Raw genomic sequence first — 14971 nt, 5'->3', positions numbered from 1 at the left:
TTGTGACATAAAACAGGTTACCATGTGTATTTACTTAAATGTTATAATATTGTACGTTTGTAGTCTGACACTTACTTACATATTATTGTAAAATCAACTATTATTTTGATTATTATCAACATAGTATATCAATAAATAATAAATCACATCGAGTACAACTCACATACACTATAATACAGAGTCAATATTGTCAGTTTTGAATGTTTTTCACATTCTAACGTCAGTAATACATAATTATAATTATATATTTTGTAAATTAAGAGTATAATAGTTATCTCGTTTTGAATTCAACTTTTTTTTGTTTTTTAATAAACCAGATAAAATATTTTCAAATATTATACACTACATCATGCTCTCAGATTATTCATGACGTATTGTATTTGTTTTAATTCATTTTCTTATGTACGATTTTAAACTGCTAATGTTATAACATTTTGACTGTCTTATAATTATAATTTATAAACATTTATTATAAATATATTAACATTAAATTTAATACTTAAGTAATTTATTATACTATTATTACTACTAATAATAATTGATACTCATTAAATTATGTTATTATGGTCTGACACTTAAATATTTATTATTATAACTATTACTATTCGTATTATTAATTAATATTATATTAACAATATCGCCAAGTCCATGAATATTTTATTGCTTGTAAATTATTTTAACCGATTGCTAATAACAATATAATAAACATTGTGTTTTAAAAATGTTTTCTTATGAAAATCCTTCTTAATCCATTAAAAATATTTTGAATGAAAAAAATATAGAATCTTTTTGGCAGTTTACTTAATTTTAAAGTTTCTATACTGTTAAAATGCATTGGTATACTAAAAAAATACCAATAGTATAATGGTATATAATATAAATAATAAATATATAATATTTAAAATTAATTTATACATAATTACATATTATTTGGTACTATTTATTCTTATTTAATCAATACAATTAGGCACATATGGTTCTTAAATTATAAACAAGAAAATAAATAAATTGGTTTAGTGGCCAAGTTTTTTATACAGCTTAAATATCAACAAATTAATAACTATAGTATTTAGTTGCTGTCAGAGGCGTATTTACGATTTCAACGCCCTTTTTTCCACTAAAAAAAACTTAAATTTAACTTTTAGCGCGGCACTCCTTTAAGAGACTTACAAATTAATGCCCGGCGCGATTGCCCCCCTCCCTAAATACGCCTATGGTTGCTGTGCATAAGCGTATAAGATAATATAATATAACTGTATTTTTTACAAAGATTTTCGTCATTTAATTAAATTTTATATTATTAACAATACAATTGAATTGTAAATCTTATACACAACTCAGATAATTATATAGAACATTTTAGGTACTAAATATAATAATGCACACTACTCACTGCTAAGTACATATTATATGGTTCGATAACATTATATTATACTCTTGGAAATATATATTACTTTTGTTTTGATTTTGAGTGGTGTACGAGGATAATAAGTAGGTAATACGACTAATACGATACTATATTGGTTATTAAATTATAGTTTAATTTTTATTATTTTCATCTAATATAATAACACTGATTATAGAATAAACTATTTTATAATCAACGATAATAATTATAATAAAATACTTTAGAACTTATAGTGTATTTATTCTGTCTTTGAAAAAGTTTTATCAAGTTTGTATGAATAGTACCTACTTTGAAAGGGAAGTTTTTCAACTTTTCTCAATATTTTTTTCTTAAATAAAAACTACGTAGAACTATAAAACATTTTAACAAGTTTTGGTTCTCATAATATTGTATTAAATGTAATATTTCGGAGGAGGTATGTCCAAAACCAACTTTTCTATTTCCATGATATAGATATGTCAGATATGTGTAAATAGTATATAATCTATTGTCTATTATCCATAATCTACATTATAAAGTCTATGAATGATAAGTGATATATTTAGGTACGAATTAGCCCCAATGATAAATTGTCTAAAAATGTAAAGTCCATAATTAAAATATTAAAATAATAGATATTAAAAAATTTGTTATTTGCTGTGAATATCTATACTGTAGTTTTATGAAAATAATATTTAATTATTAGTTATTGTACAGGTAATAATTATTACACTAACTTAGTTTTTACAATATCTGTACAATCAACATAACAAATTCAGGATAACGGAAAAGTACTTCTAAAAGATGTAAATTTCGAAAATATTCGTGTGAATACATGCTATTTGTAAGCTAATTATTTGCATAAAAAATTGTAATATTTTGAATATGGAGGGGCAAGGAAATACACGTCATTTTCAAAGCAGCCGTTAAGATTAAGACTAAAAATATAAGAACTACAGACCTTTTTATTATATTATGTAAATTATTTTTATTAAATTATATGTATTATAGCTACAATGAACATTTGTATTTGCATTACAAATTACAATAAAATTTCTATCAAATTATAATGACAGGGGTCATTGAAGACAAGGGTGTACACCATTGTGCCCGCCCGCAAGCCCTACCTATAGTACCTTTTTGTATGCGAAAAAAAATGGTAAAATGGTAGTACGGGCACAATCGTCTTTCAATGTCCCACAACTGGTCTGTAAGAATAATCGTGGGTGATACAATTGCAATAATCTGTTCACACTTTCAAAACATATTTACCATTACTGCAACCTATAAATGTTTGACAAACACCTGTAACGTCGAAACTATAGGTTGCTGTGATGGTGAGAATGGAGAATGTTTAATTGTGTGAACTGTTAATCGCTATTGTATCATCCATTATTATTCGCACGGAACAGTGCCAAGTTTTGTGTTTCCATAGAGTACTCTATGTGTGTTTGACAACTCCTATCACCATCTGATAGAATCATTAACACATTTGATTAGCTTAGATTTGGTTCCCACGGTAATAGATATATCTATTATCTATGGTGTATTCGAAGACGGCTATTTAGTGTTAGTATAATATATCTGTGCTATCTCCAGAACCGTGTCATCTAATTTTTTTTCGTCTATAACTTTTTCCAGATTATTTGTGTTTAGATCAAGTTTTAATAGTTCTATACTTTGTTTAACGTTTTCAATTTTTGTTGTGTTTAGTTCAAGTTCCGGTACATTTTGAACATCTGTGTTTGGTAATGAAATATTTTTATTCTCTTCCAGAGTGACACTATTGTCGTCTATACATTTTACGTCCTGTTCCACACCGTGTATATATTTTAAACAATATTATGATTGCATGAATTATTTTCTGGTATTGTACATTTACTAGAAGTACGATCTGCAGGATTAATTGTTTTATTTAGTAGGTGTCCTCTCTATTACTTTATCTTATTTCTTTTATGTAGGATGTTACCGCAAATATTTATTATATTATTTTTACACAGTTATTATACTAAAAAATGATAAATATTATATTGTAATTCTTGCATTATATTTTATATAACTGTTGACTGTTGAGTGTTGAGTGTTGTTTCGTAAGAAACTTAATTATAAATTTACTGATAAACTATGTACGTATATTTTATGTAAAAAAACTCTTAACGCTATTTGAATATCGGCCAATGTTTCCGTCAAAAACTAACCATTTAACTTCAACCAGTACGGTCATTGTATTGAAACGATAAGACTTCTAAAAATGGCATGAAGTCTATTATTAAGATAGATTGGACTACATTTTTTAATTTTGATCTTAAAATTCCATAATTTGATTTAAATTATTTGAAAAATATTAAATGTTCTAGCGTTGTTTTACAAATGGAATAGTGAAAAAGTCACCCGATCGATCTCAAGTATACTTAACGCTGAATTCAAATTCATTTTTAGAAGTGTTATCGCACCAATACTGCAACGATCGGAATGATTGATGAAAAATTATTAGTTTTTGATGAAAAAAATTATATGAATCCTGAACAGTAGTTGTTTTAACCGATTTGTCATTTGTGCGTGTACGTATAAGAGTCACCCTCGCTGGTTTTTCAAAGAATAAGTTATGCGCTCTCTGATAATACGATATCCGGCTTTATTCACAAATAGTGTACATCATTATTATAACCAATTATTATTCTGTGTTATAAACTTATAACCAATATAAACAATAATATTATTGTGTATGAATTGAATTAATTATTAATGCAAGCCATTATAAAATATAATTCTGTGGTCAATGACAATCGAAGTTATTATATTTACCAAATAAACCGCAACAATAATAAAAAAATATAAAGTTATACCATTATAAATATCATTTTACAAAAAAAAAATTAAAAACTAAAAACAAAATATAGTACTTATAATGTTTAGTAATTGTATCTAAATTGTTGTTAAGAACGTGGAATTTGTGTAGCAATCGCTCAAAGTATATATTATTCCATAAAAACTTCCGTCATATCTTTCAAAAGACAAAAATGCAAAATGCATACGTAAAACTCTCTTTTCTTTACCCTCCTCCTTACGTACGTACAAATTCATATCTCTTACACATTTATATATATAAACTGTAGTGTCGCACAATAAGTGACGTACTGAGTGACAGAGTCCATACTTTTACGAAATATCGAAGGATTTTTATTGAAAGTCACAGAGTAATGACCATAAAGATAGTGTTAAATTGAAAAATTAAATTTTTTTATATCATAGTTGTCTCTGTTAGCTCTAATACTTCTGATTTACTTTATTATTCTGTTTGTATAAAGTTCTTTAGGCACTTGCGGTAACATATCTTATGACAATCTGTGCATTTATAATTTTTTTTGAATATTTTTGTTTTCTTGCAAGACAAACATTTTCTTAGACAAAAAAAGTTAATTTTCTTCACAAAATTATGGTTTATATCCATTTTTTAAGGACTATGCGCAGGAATTTTTATAAGTTAAATCAATGAATAATATTATATAACGTTCATATAGGTAATATAATATTAACTGAATGCTTGTGTTGCTAATAATTTCTTAATTCAGCCTGATAATATTATATTTTTTAAAAAATTGTTTACATTAAACATTCTTGTTTTGTTAAATAGAAATGCCAAACAATTCTACTATAATTGGTTTAGTTATTTTCCCAAACTCTATAGATGCATAGATGTAATATAATTTACTAATGTATTAGTCCTTTTAAAAATGGATAATCGAAAAAGCGCAAATTATTCAACATTCGTTCCTAACAGAGACATTAATTTTCTAACAATATTTATTAAATACGATTAAACTTTTTTGATAAAATTATATACTTCACAACAAAAATATAAAATACAACAATAAGAATAAAATATAATACATTGTTTTTTTTATTAAATTGGGTTTATAATATGACTCTCCTCGGTTTTATTATAAAATATACAGCCACTAAATAATTTACCTGTAGTGAACTACCGAACTCTATTAGTACAAACAACATTTAACTTGGAGTTGGTAACGTTTTCTTCAGTGAGAATTATACAATAGATGGCAGGTCTATATACATTGTTAATATTTTATTAAATTTGCTTAATATTGTCATGAACTTGTAAACTTGTTAAAAGACAATAGATATGTTATTAAATATATATTATATCATTTGGTTAGGTAGAATACTGAAAAAAATAGAAATTATCAATCGAAAAGTATAATAACAATATTCTAAAGATTACTTATAGAAAAAAATAATTGTAGTATTTATAACCATTGGAAAAATATTTATGTTGGAAAAAAAACTATGCTTCTTTTAATTATTATCAAAAACAGCAATAATTCTGCAATCGAACAACCTACTTATAAGTTAATATATGGAGTTTAGACGTTGGACCCAATTATATTTGTATTAACACCATGCAAAACGAAAATATTATACAGTTGACAAATTTGCAATTTTAAATTAGAATGATACATTTATGCAACTCGGTTATATCGAGGTTAATGTGCCTAATTTATAATATTAAAATGATAAAAAACTAAAAAGTGAAATAATCAATTGCAAGATCAACACTGGAGTAGAAATTCGTTATGTATGACGTGTAGGTCGACAATTATTTATTTCAATTAATATAAATAAAATATACATTTTTAAAAGTAGATATACGATATACGTTACTTATTCTCAATTAAATTAATTTCGAAAATTTAAATGTATATAAATACAAGTTGTATAGTAGTATAATATTATAGAGCTGTAAAGAAATTAATGGTTTAGACTCGTAACTTGAATAATATGAACTAATTTTCGTAATAAATATTAAATATTTTTAATAACTCATGTATATGGTTTTTTTTTTTATTAAGGTGTATTAAATATAGCATTACTACAGCTTGATGATGACACGATATTAATTTAAAACTTGTCATAAATATAAAAAAAAAATGGTTACAAAAAATATAAAAATTTAATACTAATCAACTGTAGTCAAAAAAAGGAATTAAAAAAAAGGTTTTTATTGATTTTTCTGGTAGATTGAATTCAAAATATTTTTTGCCGAAGAAAATTGTATATAGTCGTAGAAGATGGATACTTATGTCAGGGGCGCCAATTCAGTTTTAAAATAGGGCTGCCAAATTATTAAGCAGGCCAAATTTGTCCACCACATCAGAACATAGTAAAAATATTGAAATTTATTACTGTCTTAAAAGATAGGGCGCGCGACATTCTTTATATATTTTAGCCTATTTGTAGAAGTCTCACAACCAGCCTGCACACTCTTACTTTGAATCTTGATTATACTGTCATTGTCTATAAATACAATTCATACATTTAACTTAAGAACCTCAATTTATAATGACTATTATCATTCATTTAAATCAAATTTTTGATTATACGAATAAAGCTGTAAGCAATATATTATAAAAAAAAAAAAATCCATGTAAGCTATTAGCATGCAGTTATTTGTATCATTACATTATTTGAAGTTTGAAATTAAGAATTTTTAAATGATTAGCAAAATGAATAACGTAAGATTGATTTTTACAAATTTTTAATAATTTATATTTATCTCACAATCTTAAGAAGCTAATAAGACAGATAAATATATTTTTTAATTTTGATCCATTGATTATAATCTTACAACTATCAAGAAATGTTAACTACAATAAAGATTAAAAAAATATATTATTTATAAAATATTTTTCAAAAACTATTATTATAGTTTATTTATTACATTTTAGCTGTAGTGGCGTAGTATAAAATTAAGGCAGGCCAATACGTTTTAGGAAAAAATAGGGCCACCAATGTATACCCTGCGATACCCTAAATGGCGCCCCTGACTTATGTACAGACAATGATTGCTTAATCTATATAGTTGTATTTTTGTTCATAATTTAGATATCGTCACAAGAAAAAAAAATGTTTATCCAATGTGATTAAAGTATTAACATTTTAGTTTTAATATTTTATAATTTAATCCAATTATTATTCATTAAATAAATAATAAAAAAAAATTTATTCCAAACGTAGACGATGCTACTTCTAAGGATAATATTTTATAATTTATTTATATTACCTAATCTTAGTACTTACTAATTTTTGTCAAAAACATCACATAATTATTGTATTGTATATTATACAAGTCTGTATCGTGGCAAATTTAGCAACGAAAAAAAAAAATTGCAAACAGATCGATGTTAAGTCGTTATAAATGTCTCGTATCTGAAAGATAACATATTTTATTAGATCGTAACTAGAGAAATCAGTGCAATTATTGGTCTTACAAATATAGGAAGAATACTAGACAGCGATTGAGAGGTAATTATTAATGCATTAAATGCATAAGATCCTATTCACGATCGCATGATATAATAATATACAAGCATAAAAGAAAGATCGGACAAATGAAATAACTATTGTTCTAATCAATAATTTTAGATTCTGAACGGAGTTATGAATGTATTAATTTTACAATGATGTGTGTTTAATTTTTTTTTTTTTTGTGTCTGTCATTACGTTTTGGAGTAGTTTAATATACGTTTTGTATTTTTACACGTAACCAGTTTTCGATAAAATCGATTTTTTTATTTTGCTGTAACTCAAAAACGGATTATTGTAAATATTTGAAATTTTCACCAAATGTTTATAATAGGGTTATCTATTTACAATTAAATTTTCAACATTTTTCGATTTTTTTTAAGATGTTTATAGGTAATTGAAATTTTCGATTTTTTTAAGTTTTTTTTTTTTTGAAATTCCGATAAAAAAATTTTGGCATACCAAAAAATCTTTAAAATTTAATACAAGGCTTATTATAAGTTTTAATTATCGTAGAAAAAAAAAATCAAAAATCGTTAATCACAATTTTTGTTTATAAGCATTTAAAATTCTAATGTTTACGAAATATATCAAAATCGCGAAAATTTGCAAGGAATTTTGAAGTTAAAAATTCATAAAATTTTGTGATTTGTACCTAAGGTTAAAAAAAAAAAAACCCAATACAAGGTTCTCCATAAGTTTTCCTTCGGATAACTGTAAAAAAATCTCCTGAGTCAAAATAGAAAACATTTTATGAGCGAATGAAATTCAAATTTTTATGATATCACGTAAAATAACGATATATCCTTATTGTTATTCAAAAAGTACAAGCCGTAGAAAATTGAAATTTTCACCAGTAGTTGAGATAAATAAATTACTTATATTAAAAAAAATATATATGTATATATACATATATTGCAATTTAAATATAGGTAATATAATATAATATATCCTTGACTGATAAATCATCTCGGTTCAGAATCGTTTTTCGTATACAATGATACCTGTCATTGCATTCAAATTTAACATATCCATTATAGTGACCTACTCTCCACCTCTACTATACAGCAGAGCGATACTCACTTGCCCATCCTTTTTTTAAATATTTCTATGTATAATTTACAGATGCTTGAGCTACATACAAGTATAATATAATAATGTATTCTCATTTTTTAATATAGAAAATAAAAAATTTAATTAAATTTGATTACATTTTTTTAGGAACAATTCTAAATATTCAATTTATAAAAAAATGCGAATGGTAAAAACGTTTATTTAGATCAATTAATTTAAAGCGCTATAGCTTTTTTCAACAAAAAAATGTTGGAATGAATTTTGGAATCAGATGTGAGTAAATTATTAGTTATTTAATATCCAAGAAATTGTACTAATGATTTTGTTTTCATCATCGTTTATTAAGAGTTACACTAGCTAGTCTGCTAGTAAAAAAATTTAATTGAAAAATGTTTATAATTTCTAGAATATAATATTATGATTTTAACTAGTTCAATGAAACGGTATCTATATTGATATCTCAATATTAATTTTCAAAGCAATGTAGATTATCTTGTATCTTTATCATTATCACTATGGAGAAGTCATTTATGAACGAACTTCCTAGTTTTCTGAACATTTACGATTGTCCATAGTTAATTATTACGCATTGGTACCCGACGTACTCGTTACAGTCGTTACTTGAAGTTATCTATTATTTAATGCATTTCTCACACGCCCATTACATAAATAGGTAAGTGGTATTGATTGTGTGTCTGGTCCATTACAACCATTACATGCTGCGAGTTGGCTCAGAATTACAGCCGAATGTAATAGAAACAAAAAATAATTGCGAGTCCCTGCAGCGTGCAGTAGAAGTGGTATTTGTACTCCTTTAACTCTATCCATGCAGGATATATGTTTCAATTTGAACGTATGTGTATTGTATAATAACTTTATATACCTATGAATACATTTTAATACCAAAATGTATTGAAATGTATATGTCTAAGGTATTTTTTGTTTTAAATAAAATAAACATGACCTTAGTGGCTTAGTGCTACCAAGTATAACAATACTCTCTCCTAACTTGCAATCTTAATAATTAATGTTATAAGCTATACATTATACTAATTATTATGAAAATATAAAGAAAAAATAATAAAAATATAATTACAATAGGTATACAACAAAATAGAACAGTTACATAATGTTATACCTGTATTCTGTATGCTCTTATTAAAATTACAATTATTGTAATACATTTCATAATATTCACTATCTTAGTTTATTTTCTTTCTTTTACTAACACTTTTGTTTTGATCTCTTATATTCTGATCTAAAATATTCTTAAACTTTTTACTGTTTTTATTTAAAATGTCTATCGTCTTTAATACATAAGACCTCATTCTTTTTTGTTTTTGTTTCGTATTGTGGTAATGATTATTTGGTCTAGATGTCTTTTCCATACATGATTGTCTATGGTTTTTATTAGATAAATAATTCTATCCACTAAGGTTTTAAAAACTATTCCTTTAGCCCACAACGTGTTGTTATTATTCATCCGATTATCTCTTGTACAGAAATTTTGACTTTCATATAGTGTGATATCGTTTTTGTTTGCTCCACTATAGTATTGGATTTACTTATGTTTTGTTTTCTGATAAAGTCTTACCAAATTTCAATTTGTTTATTGAAAATAAGTTAGGTTGGTGTTTCATTTATGGTGCATTGGTGTATATTTCTATAAATTAATAAATAACGAGAAAGCAGAGGGCTTATAGATATGTTTTCATTACTTTTTTAATCTATTATGGTTTTGATTAATGACGTTTTGAATGAGTTTACTGCATTTTCAGCAGCACCATTATTGTTGTAGGACATATGGTGGTGATGTGATATGTTTAATGCCATTTATTCTACAAAAGTTTTCAAATTCATCTGAAGTAAATTGTGATTCATTATTATTGACTATATAGTATCTGGTAAACCAGACCTAGAGAAAGTTTCCTTAATTTTTTAAGTGTATTACTAGTATTAATTTTTTATAAGAAATATTTCAGGACATTTTGAAAACAGAAAAAGAATCAGTAATTATTAAAAATTATTAATTAAATATTGTACCTAAAAAGTCAATGTGTATTTTTTCAAATGGTATGTAAGTTTCAGGGCAATTAATTAACTTTGCTCTTGGTGGATTTGATCTATGTGCATCATACATAGATTACGTGACTTGTGATTGATGTAGATTTTAATATCTTTATCTAAAAGCGGCTACCAAAAATATGCTCTAGCAATAGATTTTGTTTTTTAAATTCTTATATGTGAGTGATGTAATACGTAATTACATGTATTTAGAAGTAAATCTTTGAACTTATTTAGAATTATAGCTCTATAACCCCATATTATAACCCCTTGTTTAACGCACAATTTATTTTTAATTTTATAAAACGGTTTAAATCATCCTTAATAGTTTATTATTATTAAGCCAACCTGATCCTGATTAAATTCGTGTGATTTGAGACGGTTCTTTTGGAATATATAAAATATGTAGGTACCTTTAACAGTAGATACACAGATTTTTAAATGTATAGACAACGGTCGTTCGATGAAGTCTTGTAAAAATAGTTGTTAACATATTTTAATGTCCATATGCTACTTTAAATTCTTATACTACTACTATGCTTTATACGTATTATTATAGAACGAATATATAAACTATAGCAGACAAGATTTTAAAATAAAATTATAAATAATAATAATTTTAGCGTAATTTCCCGCCACGACCTTTATATGGGTCATCATATACTTTATCATCAATATGCATTACGATGTAGTGGGGAACATATCCGTTGAATGGTGTGTGGGTTCTATATCACTCGTGTAGTCATGTATTAAATACGCATCGTGGAGATTTTAAAATATCTTCCCCCCAAATGTTAAAATGTTTTGTTCTTACATATTTATGAATAATATAATAACTTTAATTAGTGAGATATCCAGTGGTGGATTAAGAAATTTGCCACCTACAAGCTGGTTACTTGCAGCTGTCTCAAATTATAATATAATATTATAAATAAATTTTATTTTTTAAGTGCGAAAATTTGCCGCTCTAATCACCTGATTACTTTGTCTGTATGGTAACACAACGTTGGAGATATTTATAAGGAACCCTGTATATTTTAATGAAAACGAATGCATTGGAATGATTATAACTTATAAGTTATAACTACTTATAGTATTAAATCGATATTCCCTAGGTAAACTTCAACAGTAAGTTGATACATGATCTTATCTTTAAAAAAAAAGACCGTTGAATCGAGGTAACACTGCCAAAACTGGACAGTATGATTTAATACTAGACTGATTTTAATTACGTGCATTGTAGATGAAATATACAGCCACAGTGAGCTTTTTAGTATTTATTTCATAACTGTGCGCGTGCATAACACGAATTAAAAATGCCTTTTTTATTAAAAAAGGTATTGTTAGATTTAAACGAGCGGCGGTGGTTAAGATTATAACAGCGTGTTCTTATAGTACTATAAAGTACTTTCGACATAATAATAACTATGCTCCTCAAAAAACTCAAAATGTAAATACATTTATATTGTTAAGCATTCTAAAGTTTAAAATGCATTATAAATTATAATCGTTTGAAATCAAATAATAATACGTTATTTTTATTCCGTATTCGGTATTCAACGGTACCATAATATTCTATAAAGAAAAAAAAAGAAGAAATAAACATAGTTTATTATGGTTATCATAAGTAGATAAAATGTAAAATATTAAAGAAAAAACTGATAAACTGCATAAAAAAAAAAGACAAAAACAATATCGTTTTAGTTTGTTACATAGGCTGTCCGATAAATAAGTTACAAAAATATACTGAACAATGAAAAATGAATTTATCCCTTTAAAACTTTTGCACCATAAATCGAACATATTTTTCTATTTTTCTTCATAGTCACCATTTAAATTGATGTATTTTCCCCAAGGATGGAGTAACTTAAAAACGTCATCTAAAAAATACGTAGCACATTTTCTATCGAACTATTCAGTGATTTGTGTTTATGATCTTGTCCTCATTTTGAAAATGTTCCTCTTAAGTGTTATTTAACGGATCAAACAAAAAAATCTGAAGATGCTAGATCAGGGGTATATGTATGGTGGATTTTTCAATACTTTCCATTTGTAATTTTCCAGCCAAGATTTGGTTTTTGTAGCTGACAGAACACTAAGTTATAATAGTCATAACGCTGATAACACTTGGGATATTATATAATTTGCTACCTAAATTATCAATTTGCAGATATGGTCCATTGTTTACGATAAAAATAAATTTGTACCTTATTTATCGAAAAACCTACGTATAATATTATAATATTTACTCGAGTATATAGTATTTATCAATTTATTAATCAATAAAGTGTTGTAATTGTTTTAAACGAATAATGTCAATATAATATGATATACTATAAGTGCGTCAGGTGCGATATAATTATCATTTACCTACGTATAAATTTGTAGTATAAATAATAGATGTCTGTTTTATATTAACTGAACGATATATTATCTGTTATTTTATAATTCATTTACAATAGTCAACAAGTATGGGAATTATTTTTGATTGAAATTAAGTTACAGTGTTATAATAATTTAAATATGTTTATCAACTAAAAGTTCAACTGATATACTTTTCTTGTTAATAGAAATCCGAGTATAAAAAACCTACTTAGATATAATAAATAATAGATGGCGGAATCATATTGTAATAAAACGGAATTCAGTAATAAATTCTTAATGATTTTAAAATGTTAAAAAAAATATACATTCTATTTCTAAAAAAATGTACGTAAAATATGGATATGGCCGGAAGAAGGTATACATGAATAAACTAATAAATGTTTTATTTTTACATACAGCATGTTATATAGAAAAATATTATTTAAAATTTAAAATTTAAAAAATAAATGTATAATCTATAGTTAAATACCATGTTGAGAGAGACGGAATTTTTATACTTACATAATCTATTGAACCCGTTACCTGAAAATTGAAATATATTTAATTAAAAGTATATTTGCGCTATCTCACTAGGCTACACATTTATGAGGTGGTAAATCAAGTATTAATATTCTAAAATAGTTTAATAAAATACAATCTTTTACTTACTATAGCCTAAAATATATTATAATATAATTTATTATACTATCAAGTGGTATTACATGATTCATATTTACATACATATTTTGCTCTGCTCAATTATTAATTACATTTAATACAAACTGATTTCCTTTTGATAACTATACATAATATTATGCTCCATATCGAGCGTATTGAAACCTTGAAATATTACATTTTTCTCATTTCAGCACTCAGAAAAAACAAACAATAACGTCTTTCGATCTTGAATATAAAACCTAAATTCAGATAATGAATATTTATTTTGAGTTAGAGTTAGTGGAAATGAATTATATATTATTTTTAATCAGGATGAAAATGTAATATATTTTGAATATTTTGCTAGATACGGATTGTTCATACTAAATAAACTAGTGAAAAAAAATACAGTTGTTCGAAAATTTTTTTCAAATTTATATTTTTGTGGAAATTGAAAATAATTACTTCTAAAAAACAATTTAATAAGAGTTCGTTAATAACTGAATAAATATTTAAATGTTTAATTTAAAAGTACTAGTTAAATTATATAATTATTGTCTTCAATACTTAATTTAAAATTGGATGAAAAATTCCTAAAAAAATAATACAAAATTGCAGTGCAACCAACATGTATAATAATGTGTGTACGATAAATATTAATGCGTGAGATACAAAATTAAAGGTTAAAGATTGTATAATCTCCTTAATTTTTTTAATATGGTAAAATCAGTGTCCTTTAAGGAGACCATTAATGTTTGGACATGGTATAATTATAGTTGTAAAAAATGCGAAAGGATTGTGTACATACAAATATATAATATTATTTATACACAATGGGTTAATAATTAATTGTGCGTCCCGATAGTTTTTGTAGGGCATGGACCAATTGCGACTAACATAATTTTCGTTTAGGGTCAGTATATCAATTATTGCGCTCATTATACTTTAGGGTTAGTGTGCCAATTGCACTTGTATATAAAACAAACAAAATGCTTGAAAATTAGAACTTATTTATTGACCAATTGATTACTGCTTAAAGTGACTGGGTATAATATATTTTATAACACTATCGGGAATTTTATGAAACGGATTAGAATATAA

Source organism: Rhopalosiphum padi, chromosome 1, assembly GCF_020882245.1.
Source record: "Rhopalosiphum padi isolate XX-2018 chromosome 1, ASM2088224v1, whole genome shotgun sequence".
NCBI lineage: Eukaryota > Metazoa > Arthropoda > Insecta > Hemiptera > Aphididae > Rhopalosiphum > Rhopalosiphum padi.
Note: the sequence above shows the minus strand (reverse complement) of the source record.